This window comes from Phalacrocorax aristotelis, chromosome 1 (genome assembly GCF_949628215.1).
Source record: "Phalacrocorax aristotelis chromosome 1, bGulAri2.1, whole genome shotgun sequence".
In the NCBI taxonomy this organism is placed as follows: Eukaryota; Metazoa; Chordata; class Aves; order Suliformes; family Phalacrocoracidae; genus Phalacrocorax; species Phalacrocorax aristotelis.
In genome coordinates, this window is record NC_134276.1 from 59,999,893 (window position 1) to 60,025,016 (window position 25,124).

A 25,124-nucleotide genomic window follows, 5' to 3' on the forward strand; every position below is an offset into this window, starting at 1 on the left:
GGGGCCCTCAGTGTCCAGTTTTTGTTGCTCGTGGGTTGTTTATACTGCTGCTTCTTCCTTTGGTGGTCAGCCCTAGCAGGAGTAAGCGTTGAAACCACAGAGGTAACAGGTTTATTAGGTTTATACTTGACCTGATATTCTGCAATCCAAAAATGGTTTCAGGGGAAGCCATGTTTAGGCAAGGGTTGGTACGTGTTAAATCCAAGGAGGTGTCTTCTAGAGATGTCGCTTTGAAGTATGGTGATCTACAGATATAGATGGGATTTGTTTTTTGAAATGCATAGAACTCATACAAAGTTATGCAGTTTGCAGGAGGATGGTAGAGGTGCATTCCAAGTTTCACATCAGTGAAAGTCATGTCGCTTCAGTGAAGCGCCTCACTTTTTCAGGCAGATTTTCAAGCCTCTGTTCCAAATCATAAAGAAGATGTTGCAGCCTTTTGTCGAAAAGTCAACAGAGTTCAGTAACGTGGCCAAAAATGTATTCTTGTTCTGTGTCAGAAATGACTGCATATTTCCCTCTGGAATTTCCCCTTTCTGAAATAACTTCTAAATGTTCAGTCTAGATAGAGTTCATCTGAGTTGTAAGAAACTGAAAATACAGTGTGATAATGGGAGGAGTTGGACAACTTTGGCACTAAGGCTCTTCCCTTCCCCCTCACGCCATAGTTCCATATCTCAGACCCGTGCCTTTTGGCAGGCCCTTCCTCTGCTCCTCCCCTGCTCCTTCTGTCTTCATTCCAACCTTGTCTTTCTGTTGTGGCTGCCCTCTTGTTTCCACCATCTAACCTCTATCAGCTGTTTCCTTTATTGCCGTAATCACTGTGTATTTTCACACAGTGACCTCTTAGTCAGTGTTGGAGCAGCCCAGCTGTTTGATGCAACCAGGCTAGTTTGCATGCACAATTTATCCCATTTTAATTTAATATTTTCTCCTAGCTGGTAGGGGAGGAGGGGAATAGTTTAATGAAAAGTGTGCATGGCACTTTTACTGGCTTCTTTATTTTGATGATGGTGAGCTTTGCATATTGTCAATTTATAACGAACATACTTTTGAGTAGTTTAGGGTCTTTAATAATAGTTTTATCATCTGAACTCTCAAAGGAAAGCTACATTGATGGCCAGTCAGCATAATAGAATCATAGAATGGTTTGGGTTGGAAAGGACCTTTAGAGATCGTCTAGCCCGACTCCCCGGCCATGGGCAGGGACATCTTTCGCTAGATCAGGTCGTTCAAATCCCTGTCCACCCTGACCTTGAATACTTACTAGGCAATAAGCAAGAATGAAAACATTTTGTTGTTTGAAGATAACAGCAATAAATTAAGAGAAGGCTAGAGGTAAATAGTATATCTGAATCTGAAAAGAGCCTGGGCCTCCTTTGTTTAACAGTTAAACAGACCAAGAACAAAACCAGCCAGAATAGGATGCCCTTGAACAAGACAGCAGCAACTCTTAAGATAAAACAGAGAGAAATAGACCCTCTCCCTTACACAGCTAATGGATTTTTCCTGGCCTTGGCAAAGGAAAACTTTCTGAAACAGGGGAGTTAAACGGAATGGAGGGGAAACAGCCAAGGGAATGGTCATTGTCAGTCACAATCAATCTGTCTGCCAGTCTACCCAGCCAGAGTCCGTGGTGAGATCAAATCATGTTGACCCATTATGTGGGATACATCTGCAATCCAAACTGAACCAGAGGTGATTTAAAGTTGCTCAGGCTGACCCTGTGGAGTACAAATACTCACCACTTGGTTTACTGTGAGTTAGGACATAAATGCCAGTTCACAATACGTGGTTTTGATTTGTAAAAATGTGCTTGAAACAAATGGAGTGCTAGATGGCTTTGAGAATAAATGTTTCTAGGAGCATTACTGAGTTGGGATCTTTTGAGTCTGCTGAACAATTCACATTCCCAACAGAAGCTGGTTCAATAGCTAAGGGTGTGCCCCAGAAAGTTCAACATTAGTAATGCTTTCCAGAATAAGGGGGAAATTATTTTGAAAATGGTAGTAGGAAGTACGTTTGATGTTATACACAACTCTGGCATTTTTCAGTCATTTGGGTCCATTAATCTGCTTTACTAGATCTGCCTAGCTCTTTCTGTGGATATGTGCTGGGGCTTTTTTATTCTTCAGCTGGAATTTATTAATGGTTTACATTACTTTATCATTTTAGGAAGTTTACTTCTGGTACAGTTGTCTGGAGTGATTCACAGGTGAAATTACTTCAAAGTATAAATTCTCATTTGGTCTTCTAGGTTATAGTTCATCTCTGTTGTATGCTTTCCTAGTTACCAGCATGGATCAGTACTTAAAATTAGAATTTTAAAGCCCATATTATTCATCTTCTCTAGATCAGAATTAAAAACAACATGGGCCAATATGTTGTATTATTTCATCAATATCTGATAATGTTGTATTTTCTCTCTCATTTAGGCCTAATTATCTCTTTAAAATATTAGGAATTGTTTAATCCACATGTCAGAGTTTGGTGGATTTTTCAATTAAGCTATTGTTGGTGTTTTGGGTTTTTTTTTTTGATTGGTGTTCTGTTCCCCTGCCCCCCCTGCCCCCGCCAACAGCACTGGCTTGCATTGTATTTTGATATGGCACATAGCGCTCACTCCAGCTCTGAACCTGTGTCAGTGGTGCCTGTTACTGGCACCAGTACTGAAGAAAGCTCAATGCAAATTTTGCAATTTGGTCTTAATCCCTAAGAAATGTCTGAAGAGTAAATAAAAAGCACAGGTAACTTTGGGAACAGAAAGATTTAGATAAAGCTTCATGACTTGGAATAATCTCTGAGTATATCTTACTATGCTAAATCTTTTTCTTGTTAAGTAATGACATTAAAAAACAATCTGTGCAAAGCACGTAGAAGATTAATTAACATTGGGAAGAAAAGAGATGTCTGAGGCTTTAACCTGTAGGGTACCCTTTATCTCCAGCTGAGTTTGCCAGCCTTTATTGCTGTTTGTCATCTTCCCCAACAGATATCTTGATATTTTTTCCTTGCTGCCCTTTATACTTTGACTCCCATAATGCCAATACCATGTATTAGTTCGTTATCATCTTCCAATGAAGGCTTTAAATATTTGTTTGGTTTAAGCAAAAAAATACACATTCATTTAACTGGTGTATGCTTCCTTTCAGAAACAATTAATTTAAGGGAGAATTAACAAAGATAAAGTGTCTATTCCCAAGGTTAAGGACATTGTAAATAGAGGTAAGGCCTATCTATTATGATGCTTTTCATGTAACTGGTATTTACGAAGAGGGTATTAATTATTTCCTGCTAAAGCAAACACACAGGGGAGAGTTCTACATATAGCTTCAGTATGGCTTTATGGTGCACATCTGTAGGTGGTTTTTACCTGTGCAAGTAGCCATCTCGGCTTGCACCGTTTGATTTGAGGGAATGAAATAGGTTATGTAGACAAGGACACTTTTAATAAATGGTTCCCTTATGGGGTGATCGTTAGGGCATGATGGCACTGTCTGGTTTCTTTTAAATGTTAAGTCATTCAATTTTTAGTTGATCATAAAGATGATATGTGATTTGCAAGAAAGGAATGGCAGGGATCATTCTGTTTGTGCCAATATTGTACATTGATGCTTCTTGTATGATTTTTACATGGATATTCACAGTTGTATTTTTATCTTTAAATTTTTGGTGTATGTGTTTAAGTGCACATATCTATAAATATATGCATCCTATTTAATCGTATTTTGCACATTATTAAAAAAGCATAGCATTATTACTGTTTCGTAGTATCTTAAATCTCTCAGGGAGAACGGTGGGTGTTTTTTCTTCATTGTTTTCTTTCTTCATTCCCTGGTTGTGCCTTTTGGCCTTTCAAAGGAAATATGTTTTTGTGTAAACAATCTCTTGGGTTTAGATAACCTTGAGCTTTGGTACTGTAGGAATTCTGCCCTGAGTTGTGTGCTGTCCTTTAACTTGTATGGAAACTTTACCTTTGGTGCAGTCTGCTGTGGAAAACTAGGATGTTTTTTCTCCTTGTTCCAGTGTAATACATCTGTATTTAAAATAGGGATAACCTCCAGTTTGATTGCATGCATCCAAGGCTAAGAAATATTTGTTGGACTGATAGTGGTTGAAGTATGTCTTACTTTCAAAGAAGTGATTTTTGCAACACTAAGGATACGACACAGAATATTTTTATTGTTCTAGGGTTGAGGGTTTTTTTTTTTGTTTCTGTAAATTTAAGGATAATATGGTTTTGTTAAATCCTTCTGCGTTAGGTTGCATGACAGAGGAAATTGAGCTTTTACAGATGTGGGCTATTGACAGTTCAGATATCGATCTAACACAATGAAATGGTTTATTAGGATCACGGAAAGCTCTAAAATTCTTGAGCTGTTGCTGAAACTTCATGGTAGTTGCAGCTTTATCATTTTGTTATTACTGGAAATACTTGTTTTAGTTGCATGAGAAAGTGTTTAAATGTTCTTTTAATTGGTCATTGGATGTTGATTGGTAAAAGGATTCTAATGGTACCAAAGTTTTTCTCTTCTCACTGAGCAACTGCTGATTGTCTGGCACTTGTTACTTCATGGATCAGAAGCGTGCTTGTCTTGTAGGAAAAGCGTGCCCAAGGTTTATCTCCACAGAAACAAACTGGGTTTTTTTTCCCCCAGAGTGCTTCAACACGCAAAGTCTTGTAGGAACCGGACAATTCCATATTGAAAAGTATGTACAATGCCTACCTTAGTTAAAGCATGCCTTTTTTCTTTCTCCCAGTTCTCCCCAGATTCCGGAGTGGCAATGAAAAGAAAGCTCATTATAATATTTTAAATTGCTTGTAGGTAATGTACTTTGCTGTCTCCATGCCAAAGATGAGATCCATCCTCATCGCTGAAAGAGCTCTTCTGGTGGCTGGTGTCTGTCAGTACGGATCTGTACGGATGACAGCATCCGTACATCACCCTGCATGTATAAAAGCAAAGACCCCGTTGAGTGTGAAGAGCACATCACACTCAACACCCCCTACTCAGGTCTGGCTTAAGTCCAGGGAATGTGAGGAAGCAGGTTCTGTCTGTAAGGTAAAAACTCCTGCCTTTCCTCTTTCAGCTTTCTTAGTAGTGAGTTTATTGGAGATTCTTCTTGTCGTCTAGGGCTGAAACTGTAGTGTATGTATAACAACAGCTGCCAGCTTTTTATGTTAGGGAGCCTGCCAGTAGGCAGCCCTACACAGAGAGCACAGTTCATGATGGATCAAAAAGAGAGCTTTACCTGGTTTGGGTTGAAGGATACCACACTGTCATTATCAAGTCTCAGAAACTTGCGAGGAAAAGCATGCTCTGAACGTGATCAACAACGCAGCAGCGGCATCTATGTAAATGGCAGAGTCATGTCATTTCAAGAAAAGACAAATGGTAACTTCTTGTGGAGAGAATTCTTTGTGTATGAACTATTCACACCAGAAGCAGGCAGATCTCCCAGGCAAATGGACTCTGCCTGGGGAAGCTAGATTAAGGGGACTGGAACTGTGTTGGGGTGGCATTCAGGAAAATCTTAAGCCTCTGGAAGCTTGACGAAAGAGAGTGCTTAGTTTCCAGGGACGTGGAGGGCTGGCAGACTCCTTTGCTGCAAGTGGTATTTTAACTGTGAAAGTTACTGTTAAAGCATTTGCTGTCAAAATAAAAGAAATCTATTTCTAAAGGAGATCTGGGAAATGGAGTAAAAATTTACTGTGAAAGTAGTGGCACTGTCTTTTGCTATCTCTGTAATTGCTGTAATTCTGGCAACAACTTATAAGGCCCACAAATATTTTCTCCTAAAACTGCTACTCTAGTTTTGTGACTGCCTAAACTTATAGAGGAACTGAGCTACTATAGCTTGTGTCCCAGCAGACACCTGTTGATGCAAGTCTTAGTTCAACTGTCGCTGCATAGGTCCTACAATGAGCAAATGGAATAAAACAGACTTCATTTTTAGGGCCGTAATGAAGCAGGATGCACCTCAAGGAAAAAAGAATCAATAAACAGGTGTGTGGTTTGACATAGAGAGTTTGGAATTACTTAAAAGGATTAATTCCAAAGAGTCCCCATTTCCTCACATGTCAAAGTTGCAACAACGGATAAAGTAAAAGCAGTTAAACCATGGTTCCTATTAATATGGCCCCATCTTGATATTCTCCTAATTCGCAACTAGGTTAACTAGGTGAGTAAAGTACTTCAAATGTCTATTTTCTGCCTAGTTGAGCTGCTTTATTAAGTATTTCTCTGCTTCTGAAGACATAAGGTTCTTTTCTACATGACATAATGATAAGGAAGATTTTGCAAGTTTGAGGTTTTTTAACTGAACTAATGCCTTCAGAGAGGGTACAGATACAGAATATGTGTCTGTACAGAAAGTATATTCAGTTTTTATCACTTATAAGACAGTTCTGCTGTCTTTTGTCTGGAAACAAAATGTGTGAAGAAAAAATTGCCACATATTTGATATGAAATATAATACTAATGTATCCATATTGTGATTTTTCTTCTAAGTAGTGTAATGGCTTGATACCTTGAAAGAATTGAAGAATTTGAAAAGAGGGATCCCTCTTTGTTTTACATTATCTGGCTGCGCAGAGAAAAAATGTATGAAAAGTTTCCATTGTGAGGTGGCTGAAATTCTTTGTATCAGAAAATATCAATGTCCAGGGCCTCACTTTTGACGGCATCAAAGCTAATTCAAGGCGAATAATCCCCACTTCGTGGGCAGGGAGATATTAGATTCCTATAAAGGGATGTGCAAAGCTACAAAATGACCAAATGTTGCAATTACTAACAAACTGAAGACCTGTAAACTTAATGCAATTACTGGCAGCTTCTAGGGCAGAAAGTTTGTCAAGCTCCAGGGATTTTGAGAGTTTCTTTTCATTAATCATATAATTCTGAATATTCATTTTCCCCAGTCCTACTTGCCATTATCATCATTAGACACCACCTTTGTTGTGGTTATAACAAGGAAACTCCCTACAGTGAAGATCAATGCACAGCCAGGTAATTACATTTTACATGTATGTTAACAAGCTTTGATTATTTTTGTAGTCAATAGGTGCTGTAATGCAAAACAGAGGACTTCCTTAGTTTAAAATCGGAGGTATTTTCAAAACATTAACTATGTGGAAAAACTGGAGATTCTTCATTGTGGAGAACAGGAGTTGAGTAAACCTGAATGATGTGTGCCCTACCTAATGTTCTCTATTGGCTCGGAATGAGCCTGTCTGAATTCAGTTTTCATAGAATTATTATTCAGGAACGTGCCAAAACTTTTTCAAGAGTGATGAAAAATAGGTAAAATATCTGGTTTGCTCTATTGTGTCATCATTTTGTGATTCTAAAAATTCAGTGTTAGAATTTTAGCATTTCATTGTGCATTCAGGGCTTTGACAGCTGGTCTTGTTGATTGTTCTAGGTATTTTGACCTTTCCTAGATACTTCACCTGTGAACTGTCAAAGGTGTGTAAGTGTGTCAGTCGGCAGTAATGAGTATGACTGCTTTGAAAATTGGTGTAGATAGGTAGACAGAAAAGTTTTGTTTCCTGGGTTTTTCTAAGAGCATAAAAAATAGGCTTTTGTGTCAACCTCGGTTGTCTGTGCTGAAAGATTTTTGCTGTTAGTTATTGTTTCTGAATATAAATTAATAAGCTCAGGCATACTTATATTTTCCACCATCTATCGACTAGGAAGACAACAGACATAATTTCAATTTACCCTTATATACCCTCTTCTGCTTCTCCAGTCCTTCCCCAGGGTTTTTCTGTTAGGATGCCTGCAAATCACTGAGCCAGAGGTTAGGCAACAACCACTCTGTGGCCAGTGTTCATCATACCAAATGGTGCCCTTGCCAAGTCATCGTCTTGTACAGGCAGACACGCAGTGTTCATGTTATGGGGAGAGCTTAATTTGTGGATTAGGAGAGGTGATGGGTGTGGCCAAGTGCAAAGGCTCTGTTCTCATGAAAGTAACCCTAGCAGATAAAAGAAAAGGTGCGGAGACCTAAAACCTGTATTTTGGATCTTTTTTTCTTAGTGAAGTATTTCTCATTTTTCCTTAAAGAAGGACCATTATTTGACTGTCCTCAGCCAGTAGTTGGGGAAGGAGGAGGACAGTTGAGCTTAGTTCTCTGAACTTGTCCAGTATTGCCTTAATCTTAGGTGTTTGTATGATGATAAACATGACAAAGGGTTCACTCTTCTACTGAAGAATCAGCCTAGGTCTGTAGAAGAACTCAATGTTGTATGCAGATGGTGTGTTGGTCTTTAATTCCTGGGGTGCCTTCATCAAGATCTAGGATTAACCTTTAATGTATCTGAAAGGGTTCAGGTGCTTAAATTCTTTTTACCAGTAAAACTGCGTAGAGGGTTGATACTTCCACATGCCTGGAGTTTCCAGTATCTTGCCTGGGCTGAAGCATTGGCATCCGTTTCCTACCTATTGCTGCTGACACACGATGGATCAGGTGGTTCTGTACATGCCTCCTTTGAAGGTCATACACTGGCACTGCCACCTGCAGACTAACACACACTATTAGCATTGAGTTCAGCATGAGAGCTAGCAGCCACTCTCCCTTCTGTTGGTCTTGTGTAGTGGGGAGCGATTAAAGCCCTTCTTGTGTTGAAGCTCTGCTGGTGCAGCAAGGAATACAAGATTCATGAGGCTGGAGACTGAATGCCCGAGAAGGAACATAGTTGCAGGCTGGCCGTGGGGCTGCAAGGCTGGAAGAGAGGGAGCCTTGGCCCTGGCTTCTACTTCTGGGACTGCGCAGAGATTTCATTCAGTGACTGGTTTTGACACAACAGAGTAAACAAAATTCAGCTTAGGTTATATGATCCTACAGTAAGTACTGTATGGTAAATAAAATATTGTTTGAGAGGTTTATTTACTTGGGTATTGCTGTTAATTTATGAACATAAAGCTTGCACTTGTTCAGCATTAAGTTTTAAGAAGTACCTAAACTAAATCCTATTTTTTCTCCTAAAAATTTAACACAGCATCTATTTAAAATGTAACTCATAGTTTATATCAACTAAAATCAGCTGCTCCACTTCTTGCAGTCTTTCCAGTTCTAAAAGGACCATCCTTTCTGCAGGGGGATGAATAATATAGGTTAGCTTGTTTCTGTGGGCATTTGTTACAGCCATACAGAACGGTTCCTGGAGAGGTTCTCTATTTCTTATTTAGCAGCAGTGAAACTCGCAATTATTCTTTTTACTTGGCTTACCACTATGGCAAAGAGTAATTCTTTGGACTGTGAGGAGGAAATGTTTGTTTTCTCTGGCTGCTCCTTGCATATGCTGCTCCAATTATAATTAAATATGAATATTTACCAATAAAATGGATCATTTTTCAAAATCAGTTAAATTTATTTTTAAGATCCAAGATACAGGCATAGGCAACCCATCTTGTGTTTTGTATAATGCTAGTCATTATACAAAACTAATAGAGTAGTGAATCAATAAAATATTTCCATGCATGTCAGATGAACATTACGGCTGTAAATTCTTCATCAGGAAGAATCTGTAGGGGAAAAAAAGGAAACAAAAAGCTAAATCAAAAGCGATGTGGGGAATTAATGTGGAGAAGATGAAAAGGAAAGAAATGAACAATAGGGTTGATGTAAGTGGAGAATTAAGTAAAGCAGAAGCAATCATTTTTTTTATGGGAGGGATGAAAAGAAATTGAGAATAATTGTTATGGGAGGTGCAAGTAGTGGCAAGTTGAAAATGACATGTAATTTAATGGCCGTATGAAAACTCGGTCTTGTCTGTGATTTGTGCTATCATTCATTTCCAGGAAGTAGCTTCCTAATAGGTCTTGTAGTATCATGTGCTGTTCTGTCAACAGCATTCACAAATGCTTAGTGGATTCTTTTGGAAGTTAAAATACCATGCTAGCATCATTCAACTTTGTTTAGATCCAGATAACAATTCTATTTTAAATATTTGAAGCCAGGCAAATCTTCCGTTCATGTCTGCTGACCCTTTGTATATGCAACGCTAGGTTAACTAGCTTGCTTAAAGTGTTTACAGACACAACTCATTACTTGGTACAGCTGATAACACGCAATGGGAAGTTCTGCAACTTTCTCTGAAAGTTCCTAAAATTAAGGATAAACTGAAACTACTCTTAGGGCAAAATTATATCTGTTTTAAAGCACATAAAATGCTGTTAATAATGTCTTAGGTTAAGGAAAGCCCGTCTTCCAAATATGTGCCCAAAGCTGATGCACAGCTCCCTTACAAGGAGCCCTTTGGGAAGAGCTGGGACTGGGGTGTTACTGTGTTTCCTGGCTGCCCTTTGTGTTCCACCTGGTGCAGAGGGTAAAGGAGCCCAAACCCTGGCACTCAGACCTTAGGGTCATCCCAGTCCCTCACAGATGAGCAGTAGTGCTGCAAAACATCTGTATCCTTGTGCTTGGGAAAGACAGTGGAAGAAAATCTGACGGGACAGTGCTACCTTCTTGCTGGGGTCTTTATCCCACAGCTAGCCCTGACCAGTGAAGCGGATGCAGCATTTGCTCCCAAGAGAAGTTTCTTGATCATTGGCAAACAGAGGACGGGCAGGAATAACAAAAACGATCTGAGAATCATCTACATATTTTATCACCATAGCTCTTGACTGGTGTGAGTAGCAGGACAGAATTAAGGTGAAAAAAGAGGATGAGTCAGGAAGAATCTTTTAAGCCAAAGTCTACCTATAAGTTAAAATATTGTACATGGTGGTGTCTAGAGGGAAGCAAGTGTGGTGGTGCGGTATTATGTAAGTCTGTTGCTAGTAAGTTGAATGCTGACCCTTTCAACTTTTTGCTGTTTTTCGTAACAGTGTATTCAAGCCCACCTTCAGTTCTCTTTCTGTGCCGTCCTCAATTTATCACCACCTTTTGAATAATAAGGCCTTGAATTATGGATACATGATTGTACCAGGCTCTTTATGTCCTCTCCCAACCACTTATGATATGTTTGATTTTTAATGTGTGAAATTAGCTTTGTTTACACTGTTTTCTAGGTAGGGCCCCTGATTAGACAGGGACTATGATTTCCCTGCTGTGAGATCATGTTCCTTGCCTTTTTGACCTGAGGTTGCAGTAGCTATTTTGGCTTTTTATTGAATCCCAAATTAATTTTTGGTTAGCTGGTGTTTTCTTTTAACTTTACTAGGGTTTCCCCCAATGTGTCTAACTTGCTTTCGGAATCTTTGTGAAAACATTCGGCTTCTAAACACTTTCTGTCTACTTCTTCATTTTTTGTTTTACCTACTTTTGCACTAGTACTGTTACATGTCCTGTTGATATACTTGCATAGAACCTCTCTTAAGCTCTTTAAAAATATGAGGAAAGCCTTAACATTTTTGTTTTGGCTTTACTTTGTTTCATTGACCATCTCCTAAATTTCCCATGTGAGCTACATTGATTCTTTGGATTTTAAGTGCAGCCTGCTGAAAACACTGATTCTCCAAAGAATGCCTTGTGCAGTTGTATTTTCTCTTAATTTCTCAATTAAACCTTGTACAGAGCAAAATCTTTAATGTGATCTTTTGTCTTGTACTTTCCAGTGTCTGTGATGCTTCCAACTACTTCTTGCTGTTATAATGTCAAAACTAAATCTTGTTTCTTAGTAAGAGAGAATTAATTTCACACTTCTTAATTTAAGGTCAGCTGATTGCTTCCTGTACCACATCACTGGAGATAAACTCCAATTGTTTCTACACCGTGTATATGTATATACTGTCTTTGTAGTATCTGGTTGAATGACTTGGACTGGCTTATTGCTTTAAGAGCAGGGATACTCCGGCAGAGAGCTTACCTTGAAAATGGGAGCAGAATTAGTTCAGGGGCATTGCATTCCTCTCACTGGGCTCTTCTCTTCTGTCTCTATAAAGAGAATGAAGGAACTTGTCGTATAGAGATTTTCCTGTTCTTTGATCCCTGGCTGGAGCATCTCTGCACTCTGGTGTAGGGACTGTTTTAAATGACTGGGTTAGTGGAATCGCTATACGATGAGCATACGAAGGTCCTCATCTGCTCTGTAGGATGTTTTCTTCAATGCATGTTAGACAGAGGCCAGCCAGGTTTACTGGGCTCAGGAATTGGACCCTTGTTTAGTCTTAGGGAAAAGCAGGAAAATGTTAGTATCTCTGGGGACTGACAGGGCTTTGAATACAGAAGCGTTACAATCTGTAGGTAAACTTCCTGCATTTTCCTATCTTTGTAATTTTACAGTGTTTTGTGGCTACACTGGAGAATATGAAATGATGTCTATTAGACTGAAAGATTCTGTCTTCTAAGCTTTTAGAAAAAGGTGATAGAAAAATCAGGTTAATAATTACTCACATACAAGAAATATTAATGGAGTTTCTGAAAGATCCCAGAATATGTTTAGAGGTATCTCTACAATACAATTCTATGAAACATATATAAGCCTTTTGTGACAAAACCTTCAAAAAAGAAGTCTATACGTTTCCTATGGTATTTAAACTGGCAATGGCAATAGAAACTGTGGTTTCAGGATGCTCCATTCATTGCTGCCTGAGAAACAGACCTCGTGGTTGTTTTGTATTCTCTGTGTGTTTTTCTTCTGATCTAGTATCTAATTGATACCTAATTCATATCTCCAGAATTTCACAGTGTTGTAGTAGATATACAGCTTAATGTGTGGCAATTGCATGTTTTATTTAGGACAGTGTAAAACTTACTCAGTTCTTGTTGACAACGGTTATAAAGATGTATAGTTTTGATTTGCCCGAAGTCTGAATATTTATAGGTGATTAAAATAAAGAGGTGGTTTAGCAGGTGCTGACTGCAGTTTTGTAGTTAGAGTATTGTAATGACTTCGTGACGTTTCTTTGTTGAGGAAATTATCTTTGTTTAATGCTAAAGGATGTAGGTAATCTGTCTGTAATGCCAAATTACTTCAGGGTGTGCACTTCACTTTTTCCCCTACATTTACGTAGATAGGAAAACCGAATGTTCCAAACAACTTGTGGAACAGTTTCCATATCAACTTTTATGTGCTAAAAATGTAATCTAAGATTGTTCAACCCAAAACCATAAAAAAGAACTCAAATTTAATTTATATGGAATTTTTGAAGGAAATATTATTTCTTTTTTAACTGGTTCTGTTAGGATGGTGAATTTGAGTTTACCCTGGTAAAAGTCAGTAGCAAGCTGCTGTCACTGATTTAAATGTAAGTAGCTGGATCCGTGAGGAAATACTGAATTTGAAGAGGTGTCTATTCACAAACAGTACTTTTATGCCTTTTGAGTGAATTAATGGTAATCAGTTTGTTAACATAAACAATGCAGTCCTATTAACTGCTGAGGTAAATAGCATTAGTTGTAAGTACCTTTTTTACATTGCTACATGACTTGATTTGTTCTGCTTATGGAAACCTTTCAAAACTTTTAGCATTTCCTCTTTTGTGTAAGTGGCTTATGACTCTACTGATATCCCACATTCTCCCTGCTGTGTCAGCTTTGCATCTTTATCCCTTGTGCACTGGTCTGTGTTCTTCCCTTTTCTATTTGCAACTGGCACGTCTGCAGCGGTGATATTCTTACTCCCTTTTCTGGGTTTATTTTAAAGGCTAGAGGAGGGGTTTCTAAAGACCAAATATGCGTACCATTACTCTTGATAATTCCTTACAGTTTGTTCTTTTCACTGCAAGAGGCTGGTTTGTTTTGATAAAAATTGGTATTGTTTGTCTTGGTGCTTGTCAAACATGCCCAAGAGAGATGATCAAGTGTGTGGTTGTGGAGCAGGGAATAGTGGAAGGGGTTTGGTAAGCATCGGTGATATTATTACTTCTGACCAGCTTCTTGAAAGTCATCAGTTAAAATACTTGCTTTGATTTTAAAGTTATTAAACTTGGAAACAAACCAAACAATGGGAATAGGTTTACAAGTATTTCTTATTGCATCTTCTCTCTTCCCCAATGGTTATTTTTATTTAAAGAAAATGCAAGTAGCTTTTTTGTTTTAGCTGGAGGAAGGAAAAAGTCTCCTACAACCTACAACCACTGTTTTTCTTATACTCGGGAAACCATATAACTATTCTAGCTGTTACCTTCCCACCTACCCTTTAATCCAGTGGATTGATAAAGCATACGGAAGTTTACCCTTTGGCTACTTGATTGAAGGGCATGCATTGGACCGCAGATGATAGCAAAATAGATTTGGCTTTAAAAAGAATCAGGTTTGATTCCATGACAGGCTTATTGTCCTGAAGCATCTGGGTCAGTTTGGGGAAGATATACAACAGCAGATATTTTGCATGTAAAGCTTTTAGTTTAAGTGGTGAATAACCTTGGGCTGGGGATATCCGAAGGACTACCAGTGACCTATATCCTGTTGTGACAGCTGAGAGCAGCAGGTTGGAACTGCTGGATGAAATCCATACCCAGTTGCCCACTGTACTTTCTTCTTGTCGCTACACAATATCAAATCAAAGACACTTTTTCCTTTTTCTTTTTTTTTTTTTAAAAACTGTTGCTTATTCTAGCTGTTTACTAATTTGAAGAGAAGATAGCCTTGATGACATGGTAGTTAGTACAGGGGGAAAAGTAATAGAAATCAGTGGCAGACTCTGTCCACTGTGGGCATCCACCCTGCATAACTAGGCCAAGGTAGGGTACAACTTCCAATTATAATTAAGTGATGCTTTTCTTTCTCATTAGTGGTTTTGGAGCCTGCTGATTTTGTTGGATCGCTGTACGAAGTTGTAAATGGTGTGTGAAATAAAACACTACTACTCACTTGATGGATATGGTCCTCATGATTTCAAATGCTCTTCAGATCGCTGTGGTATGATTTGTTTAGACCAGATGTGGAAGTCTACCTATGCATAATTCTCAGTTTAGAAAGGAGACCAGTAGGAAGTAATTTTTTTTTTAATTGCTGGGGGCATGTGTGCATATGGTGGTCTGCCTGTCATCTTATTAAAAAAAAAACACACCACGTTTTCTTTTAAAAATAATCTTCCCAATTTATATTCTCTGATATTTTATCAAATAGGTATCTGGGTAGTGGTACTGTGAATTACTTGATAGCCAGTATTAATCTTCCTCTACCCCCCCTTAAGAAAACAAAAATTATAGACTTGAGAGTTATGTATGACTTGTCAGCAGCACATTGGCAGTCAAGGCAGGAATTCATTAATTCTTGACTCTGAGCTTGAGATCCAGCTTCTGGTGATATGGTCTTTTGATTTAAAAAAAATCTGTTCTTAGCTTTGTATCCTTATTGTGTAACTTTCACTAAATGAATATATGTATTAGATGAATGATTAAAAAAAAAAATCTATTCCAAAATGTGTTCTTTCTCTAGAATGGTAGTATGGGTTTTAGTCTGTCACGTTTTGTAGTGGTGCTTTGGTATGATAACGTCATTCTACTCTTTGAGAATTCATACTGTCAAGCGGGATAGGGCTTGGGATCCCTGTGTTCCCCTGAAGTGAAAGAATGGAAGTTCCGCAGCTGAGTTATTTAGTGTTCAGGCTTGTATAAGTGATTTCAGCACATAAGCATGAATCATGACTCAAAAGCTACTAAAACAGCAGTGTCTATCACTATTTGTTTTATCAATTTATTTTAACTCCCAGCATAATGCTCTTAGTGACCCAGATTCTGTCACTGGTCTCTATGCTAGACGCCTTTTAAACACAGAAGAAATCTCCAACACATTAACCTGTTGGCCAAGGAAAGTTGGAGTGCAGTGCAACTTTGAAAGTGCCTGGTATGCACATGATAGTTGCAATACTGTTTGAACCACATGCACCATTTTCCAGCCATCTAGGAGCAATACTGTAGCCATGCTGGAGCGCATTTAGCCAGGCAGAGCCAGGGAGTTTGTCTCCATAGAGCAATTGGAAAACAAAAACAAGGCATGTTCATTCTTCTCTTCACCCTTGGTCCTATAACAACAGACACCTGTATTCCCCCAAACAGCAATGCTCTTCATATCTGGAGTGGTTGCCAGCAAACATCAATGGTTTTTAATAGCTGATTTATTTTCTTTCCAGCTTTTTTTTACTACTTTTTTTTTAACTTCAGTATGCTCAGGCAGGTTACAAATACAAGATGTGATGTTAGTAATGACTCCACAAAGACAACTGAAGTAGTAAACCAAAGGATTTGCCACAGTGGAGTATTTTTGCTGCATATAGCCCCTCTACTAGGTTTTACAGAAAAGATCACTTCCCTGGTGAATGCTCGAAGAAAGCCCTTGCTGATAGGAGGTGATGAAGGCCATCGCTTCTCTCTTGTTTTGATTCTGTTGCTCTTAAGCTGAGGAGCTGATGCCTGTTGTACGCTCCTCATCTTGGTCTGTAGGCTGCCATGCACCCGTTTCTAAAGTGAGACATACCAAAGCAGCTAACTGTAATTTGCATCTTTCTTACTTAAAGTAGCTACTTAAAAGAGCGATAATTTGAATGTGTGCACATGTGTTTGCTTTATTCTAGTGGTTATGGGCTATTTGCTGCTCTTGTGATTAAGGACTGCCCCATCCTATGAATGTGCTTAATACTTTGAAAACTTGAAAGAAGTGATGGCACCCCACACAATGTCAAAATGTGCATTTGAAGTAAAAGCCCAGCAATTCAGATCTTCTGGTCTTGTTCATAGCGGGTAAAAGGCTGCCTTGATGACACTTAGAGCAAATGAATTTCTCTCCTGCAGTCATGCACTGAATAAATTGCTTGATCTGGTTTGGTACAAAAGGACATGATCTATAAATAGTTAACAGACCTTTCTTCAGGACAAGTGATCTATAGGCTGGAACTGTCTCTTGGGGTCTTTTAAAAAAGTAAGTGCTGATATGAACAAAAGAAAAGTTTGTTTTTTTTTTAAAAAAAGAGGTATTTTTAATGAGATTGAAACTCACACACTTTAACTTCCTTTTGAAAGCATCTGGCCAGCCACTTCAAAAGTCCAAAAAGCTAACCTTACAGGCACTTGAAGAAAAGAAGAAAAAAGGTCAGTCCATTAAACTGATGTGAACGTATTGTCAATAACTGCAAGCTGAAAATGCAAGCTAAAACAACTGGTTAATTTGAATCAAAGGAATTGCTGTCATATAAGCATCACTGAATTCAGTTTTTATTTGAAAGCCACTGTTTTGGAGTTAAAGGAACTTCTTTTTATGAGTTTGTCTATGGCACTGCACTGTTGGCCACAGGGTGTCTCTGTCCTATTTTCTCTTTCATGCACTCTTTTGGCAGCTTATCTTGCAGGTTTTCGACCATTGCTAATAGCAATACGCAAAACTTCTAAGACATTTAGTGTGCTAAAGGAAGCATCCATCTACCAAGTTTCTTCATGTGGCTTTCTCAGAAGGAAGCACAAAAAGTAGTTATCTCTGGAAACAAAAGGAAGAAGCCTCCCCTTTTATGGCATTTTCAGGTTTGATTCTTTTTTTCATTGAAATGAGGCCAGTCATGAAGGTGGCGTCAATGTGGATTTCCCTGAAAAAGCCTGTATGACCAGTGCATGTAAAATTGGTGTTTTAGTGGCAGTGTTGCATGCAGACGAGGGCGGTGATGGTGGTAAAGGGACTGGCGCATGTTGCTGGTGTGGATGTTAATCCTGTCAGTGTCTTCAGATACCAGCAAGTACATCGTGTGCAGATATGACTGGGCAGAGCTTAAGAAGCAGAGATATGACTGTGAGTGCTTGGGAGCCAGGAGGATCCTTCACCAGAGCAAGGAGAAGACCATCTATGCTTGCAGATTTGCCATGGGTTTTGGAAGAGCAAATCGTTCAGAGAAAGCTGAAAGCCAAGTATCCAGTCCATGAAATCACTTGGGCAGGTGAAGGCTACTGACTTGATCAACTGAAAAAATTTAAAATAACATAGTGGGAGTATGTTACAGACCACCTGATCTAGTCTAGGAAGTACACTAAGACTTCTTTAAACAACTGGAGGAAATACCTGTGTCACAGAATGTGGTCCTCATAGGGGGGCCTTGAGGTATTCTGGAAAGGCAACATGGTGGGATGCAAGGAGGAAGATTTCTGAAGGGTGTTTGGGATAACTGGTTGATACTGGTACTGGATGGTACCACTTGCGTTGATACGGCTGGATCTGCTCTTCAGTATCAAGGAAGAACTGTTTGAAGACATGATAATCAAGGACAGCCTTGGCTGTTGCGTCCATGAAATAAATGGTTGGCATTCAGGATCCTGAAGGGAGTGAGGGACAAGATTAGCAGGGTACAGACCCTGGACTTTAGGCTAGTAGACCTCAGCTTATCTTTATTTAGCAGGTAAGGAGAGTTCCATGGGAGACAGCTCTGAAGAGCAGAAAAACCCAGAAAAACTGGCAGGTCTTCAAGGACTGCATCCTCTAAGTGCAAGAATACTCAGGAAAATAAGCACCTTTATCAGAAAAGCAGCTTTGTTAAGAACAGGTGTAATGTAAGAGCTCCAGTGTGCAAAAAGGCAGTATTTGAGAGGTGGAAGCAGGGACAGGATAGAAAGGAGAAATTAGAAAAATTGTCCGGGCATGGAGGCATGAGCCAAAGCTCAGTTGCATGGAATGTTAGGAGCAACAAGAAGAGCTTCTAATTCTGCATTGGTAATAAGAAGTTGAAAACGGAGAAACGCTGCATCAACAAAGGGGCCACAAGTGATTTCATAACAGCAGACAGAGATAAGCCCAAGACACACCTAATGACTTCTTTGCCTCAGTCTTCACCAGCAAGGTCTCCCAGGCCTCTGTTGTTATTGAAAGAGTTCAGGGAGGAGGCAGATGCAGATTGAGTCAGTGACTGGGAGAGGTCAACGTATGGAAATCCATGGCACCAGACAGACTACATTCAAGAGTGCTGAGAGCTGACTGATATGGTAGCCAGACTGCAGTCTATACCTTTGGAAGGTCGTGAAGGTTGAGGGAGGTCCCTCATTACTGGAGAAAAGCAAACGTAGCACCAGTCTTCAGAAAAGGGCAAGAGCAAATCCCGTGGAACTACACCCTGGTCAGACTCACTTCAATCCCTGGGAAGTTCATAAAGTGAGTCCTCTTGGAGCACATTTCTGGGCACGTAAAGAAGGTGATAGGAAACAGTCAGCATGAATTTACTGAGGGCTGATCAACCTGACAGCCTTCTATGATAAATTGACAGGATTTATGGACGAGGGGAGAAGAGCAGTGAATGTTATTTACCTTAACTTTAGCAAGGCTTTTCACACCATCTCGCACAAACAGATGGATAAAAAGCCAGTTGGGTGGTCAGGCTCAATGGGTCATGGTTAAGGGGTTTTTTTTCTACTCAGGGGTAGACAAGGGGCTGCAAGAGTCTGTATTGTGACCAGTCCTGTTCAACAACCTTATCAATGACCTGGAGGAGGCAATGCGAGTGCATGGTTATAAAATTTACAGACAATGTAGAATTGGGGAAACTGCACAATACAGTCAAGGGCAATGCTGCCACCCAGTGGGACCTGGACAGGCGAGAGGAATGGGCTAATAGGAACTTTGTATAACTAAACATCAGTGTCTGTCTTGTGGACCAATATCTAAACATGGTCTGAGTTTTGAGTAGAAGGGACTAATTGCTTCCCTTTTTCAGCAGGCTTTACTTTTGTTAACAGAGCACAGGACACTGTTAGCTGCCTTTGCTGCCAGGGCATGCTGCTGACTCATTTGCGTCTAGCTGACATGTCTGCCCACACCTCCAAGTCCTCCACCACAGAGTTGCTTCCCAGCCTGTATCATTGCAATGGGCTCTTCCTTGCCACATGCTGGACTTAACAATTTGGCTTGAATTTCATACAGTTTCCATTAGCCCCTTTTTCTTACCTGTCTAGGCCCCCCTGGATGGCAGCCCTGCCCTAGAGCGTGTTAACTGGTTGCTTCGGTTTTGTGCTGTCTGCAAACCTGACAAGAACGTACTCTGTCACCTCCTCCAGGACATGACGCTGAAAAACATCAAATGCTTTATGGGTAATTGGACCCTGGGTCGCTGGCAAATACCATCCAAAGAACAGGAGAGAAAGCATATACAAAAAGGAGTTTAATAAGAACTGCCCACATGGGAAATCTTTATGGGTTTCTTTACATGTATGAATGATAACGTGTGAAGTACTATTTGGTTGATACTATTTCCTAATGTGGCAGATATGACTCCCTTTCAATTCAAGGTACTTAAAGGCAATGTGGGGGAGTTAGAGAAAATTACATAGGAAGACCCAGGAATTGCCAAGACAACTCTGCAAATGACCACAAGGTCTAACAGCCTCCAAGTGGCTGGTTAATTTTCACGATAAGGAAGTCTCTTGTGGTTATTAGCTTTGGCAATATACAGAGAGATGTAAAATAGTGTCTGAGCTCTCCTGCTGACGAGAGCTTTGTACACCGAGGACTAGCAAAATATTTTACAAAATGCCTGGGGTTTAATGCGTCATGCTTCTAAAGGAAGCCTTAGACTCAGCTGCATAAAGACTTTGCTCTCATTCCTAAGGATACATGGGACTGCAAAAGGTAGGAACAATAGTTTTGGCACAGGACAGGTTTCACTTGTCTTTTCCGTTCCATGTGCTTCTTCATTAGCTGGACAGTAGATTAGATGAGAATTTCAGGAATTTTGTGAAAACTGGGAACCAAAAGCCGCTTCATCCAACTCAGTTTGGCTTAGTCTGAGATCACTGCAGACTGTTACTGAATGCTGCTGCCTACTGCTGGACCTTCTATTACCACACCATGCTATCAGTCCTCTGCCTGCCCTCTCTTCTGCAAAAGAAGAAATATGTATCCTTTACCTGACTCATAAAAATGAAAGGAATTGCCTTGCTATTTTGGCACAGGTGGTGGTGTTTAGCAGTAATGGAGGTGAAGAGGCTTCTGCACAGGACAGTTGATTTTCCCAGAGAACAGGACATCTTTACTTTGTATAGTTTTGAGGGAAGTCCTCAAACATGTATGCTATCTCACGTTTAGAATAGCTTGCTACCATTGTTCCTTCCTTGCAGGATGATTTTAAGGTTTCAGAGTCCTTGCTGCCCACTGAATGTGCCTTAGATTTACAGCTAAATTAATGCTAATTGAAGGGATTGGAGTCGATGACACTGAATATTCATAAATCACCTGTGAATAGTAATGTCTGTTTTCCTGAAATGTAACATCTTCATGGGCAGGTGTCTTGATCAGAGAAAGATTGCAGCAAGGTAGTTGTGCAGAGGATGACTTTTTGTTCAGTTGATCTGATCGACTAGCTAAAGCCATCGCTTCTACTATAGCAAAAGGTAGAATTAAGGGCTGTAAGGAATCAGGGTAGGGTTGGCATAAGCCAGTAGTTAAGGCCAGGACTCTTTAGGCCAAGAGTTAAACCAAAAGCATCGAGTTACAGTCGCCTTACACACTGTGCTGGGGAGGCAAAATTGGAACCATGGGATTAAGTCGAGCAAACATAAGTTAGTCAGACCCAAGGCTGGCGTGAGGAACTTCAGGCATAATGTTTTGAAGCATCAGGCAGGAAACAACTGCTCAAGCTGCCCTCCAGTCTCCTGGAAAACCACCTTCATTTCCAGGAGAAAAGTAGTGACATGTGCCAGATGTATGCGAGACACTGCATTAGTAAATTAACAGGGCTATAACACTCAGGCTTGTGCTGCCTCCTTTAATTGCCTGACATGCATATAGAATGCCAAATGATGTTCTCTGAAGGAAACTGAATGCAGATTATGCTTTGCAGCTCTCTGCACTATTGGTTAGCTGGTACCTATCATGCTGAACATCAGGAACTCAGTCCACAAGAGGTGAAGGGGCTGCTACTTGTATAGTTCAGGTGCATGCCAGCGAAAGTCTGCGGAGTTGTGACAGTAGAGTAAGCTGTTGACCTTTTTCTAGCATTGTGTCTTGGACTTGTCATTCTTCTTTCTGAGACCTCATTTACAATAGCTTTTGAATTGGAAATAGTTGTAAAGGAGGACCATGGTTACTTTTATCTTTTATGCCCTTATGCAGGGACAATCAATCCTATTTAAAAAACAAAAATAAATCCACCACCACCGCACTGCACTGATGTAGTATAGCAATGGTTCAAACAACCATAGTTACTCTAGAGTAATTCCCCCTGCAACACAGCGCGGTGCACATATGCACACACACACACACACACGTGTACATACACTTAGAACGGAGTAGTTGAGGATAAAGCTAGACTATATAGCTGTGGTGTAAAGCACAATGTGGCCCACCGCATGAGTGATTTGACTGGGATGCTCTCCCTACAGTTCAAGTGTTAGTATCCATTGAGTGATGATTCATTCCTGGCTGTCCTATGATTATAAAACCAAAATAAAACAGGAAATAGTCAATGTAACTCTTCATTAGTTGGTTCCAGTGTCCCTGTTTTCTCTGCCAAGACTAAAGCAAAAAGGCCCTGGTTTTATTGCAGTATTTGTTAGATGCTATTATCATATCCATTGCTAGTGGAGGAATGAAGGCGAATGCAAACTTCTGACAAGTTCTTTGAACATCTTATCTATTCCCTTTCCTCCACCAACTAACCTTGCTTGGCTGTTGGCTGCCAAGCTGCAGAAGGAAGATTTGTTCTATTAGGTAAAGCATTGGTTTGATTTTAACCCCCACCTGGTCCCCACCTACTCCCAACCTGTACCCCCTTGCTTTCCCCTTGTTTGTAGTGACAGTAACATGCTCACTACATGGTAGTCCCTTACCCCCAGCCCTTGTTCACTTTCTCTGATGGCTTGACCTCTTGGCTTCGTTGTCCTACCCACTGGAGCAGAGAGAGCCAACTTCCTTGTGATCCTCTTGGTTTTACATTGTCTTCCCCAGTTGCATGCACTGTAGTAAGCCTCAGCTGAAAGCATCCGAGCCTGTAGCTTGGTTCTGTGAGAAGGCTGCTGCAGTTTACTGGGGTTTGCGTCAGTTCAAATCACATTTTCCCCCCACCCTCTGGCCCTTTATTCTTTCTCGAACATAGTAGAGGCAATATATTTTCTGCTGTTTTTTTCTACGGCACATGAGCAGCCATAGTGTTCCCAGAGTGTCACGGTTTGTTTAGACCTACCATCTGACTGATTGCGTCTCTTCTTTCAGGGTGATTTCTACCAGAAATGTTTTGATACTAACATAATCTGGAATCAATGATGGCTAGACTTGTATAGACCCCTGTGAGGGACTGTAAACAGGTTGTTTACTGCTGTGACACACTTGACTTACTTTTTTTGTTCATCTCTACAGTGACAAAAGAGCTAATGATTAAACTGAGTTTGTTGTGGAGGTATTGACTTGTATCTTGCCACTGGAATACCGTTCACTAGGACTATAGGTATCAGCTATAGATATTCTGCGAGGCTGCGCATAAATGCCTCGGTACCGTAGGCGTGGTGTACAGTTGAAGTTTTTTTGGTGGCCAATAGCTTGGTATGATTTCATACCATCCCCCCTCCTTCCCTGGGGAAACATGGTAACTGCGTTTTCAGGCCCGGGTTCTAGCACAGATGGTCTTTTTTGGTTATAGCGATAGGACAGACAGTTTTTTAAATAATTGCCTTACCAAAGTTTAATTCCTAATCAAAGAGGGCTGAGACAGAGCACCAGATTTGCTTTTCTCCATTTGGAAAGTCTTTTTCGAATATTTCTGCTGTTCTCAGTAAAGACAGTATTTGCTGATTCAGGTTTGCTGAGAGCAGGCTTCGTTCACCAGTGTGTTCCAGCTGCTTTGCAGTGCTCTGCCAATGCAAACCAGCTGCAGGCCTGGCTTAACTCAAGCCAGGTTTATGGATGGTTTACATCACTGGAGCAGCGTAAAGTACCTGAAGCACGCCAGCTAATCTGGCCTATTGGTGAACCATTATAAATGACTTGTTTTTCTTCATGTTCTTTACATGTAACTCTTTATAGTTAAAGCCCATAGAAATTGAGATTATTGTATCACTGAAAGACAGATTTTGTGTTCTAAACTAAAGTCTATAAAATTAGACATTCTTTAAGCCAAACTTTTTATTCTTAACTGAAATAAAATTATAAAATTACACATTGCTCCTCTGTACTTGTCTGTTACGGATTTCTTTTAAGTTACACTAAGATTACAGTTACCTGTTCTTGTTATAAGAAGAAATAATGATTAGCCTGAGATCTAAAAAAGCAGGCTTTATAAGTTTTATTTTGCAAAATGTGGGCTCCGCTTTTATTCTAATTGTAGTAATTTTCTTCTGGTTTACCAAAAAAGTATGCAATATTTGTGTCACTATCAATATTACCTGCAATTTGCTGATTGAAAATATTTTTAAGATTTTGAGAGTGGAAGGAAATCTGCCAACCCTGATTTTTCTTCTGTTTATAGTAAAATATATAGCTGAAATAATGTACCTACCTTGATTAGCATGATGAGTGTTCGAAATATGCCACAAACATTAATTAGTAATTATATTACTCCTTGTATAGTAATAATTATTTTTTCATAATCTAGCTCTTCTTTTGAGGCTCTAACAGTGTTGAATGTGTGATACGTGTGTTTAAACAGACAGTATTATACAATGAAAGAGTAACAGAAGTGTCATTACAGCTACTCTGTATCTACACTTTTTCAGAACTCAGGATTTTTGCGCTCGAATAGGAATATTCTTGTATAAAAAGCATGGGATGTTTTTTTAAATTTTCATTTCCTTCTGGATAACCATATTGGCATTCAAGTCAGAAATCATATCCTCTGATCAGCCTGTATATTGGAAGAAAACATGACAGAATTTGCAAAGTTTGTCTGGACTTAGAGGCAAAACAATGAAGAATTAATTACTGCCTCATATTAATTAAGATAACAATGCAAAACCCTTCATTAGAAGCTTAGGAAAAGTTCTTCCTTGGTCCTTGGAGAGGATATTATATGCAAGCCCTGTTGTGTGGGTTGCAAGGTGTCACTGGAATTTATATGCATTACTTGTCTAATTGCAGTAAATGTAGCATGTCCAGATAGGTTTAAAAGTTGGATGGCTGTTTGTTACTTGCTGGAAATCACTTGAAACCTTGCTACTCAGAGGCAGCTGTTCACAGGTCCTTCACCTCTCCCCAGAGATAGCTGGAAGACTCTGTTGTTGGACCCTGTCTTTTATGGCAGAAGCAGTAAACATGACAGGTTGTTTGGGAGCCATCTG

General features: G+C 39.8%; 1 protein-coding gene across 2 annotated transcripts in view; it reads left to right on the plus strand.

The window, feature by feature from the left end:
- Positions 1–25,124, plus strand: part of PCCA (propionyl-CoA carboxylase subunit alpha) — a 293,304-nt gene that overhangs the window by 194,668 nt on the left and 73,512 nt on the right. The window lies entirely within an intron of this gene.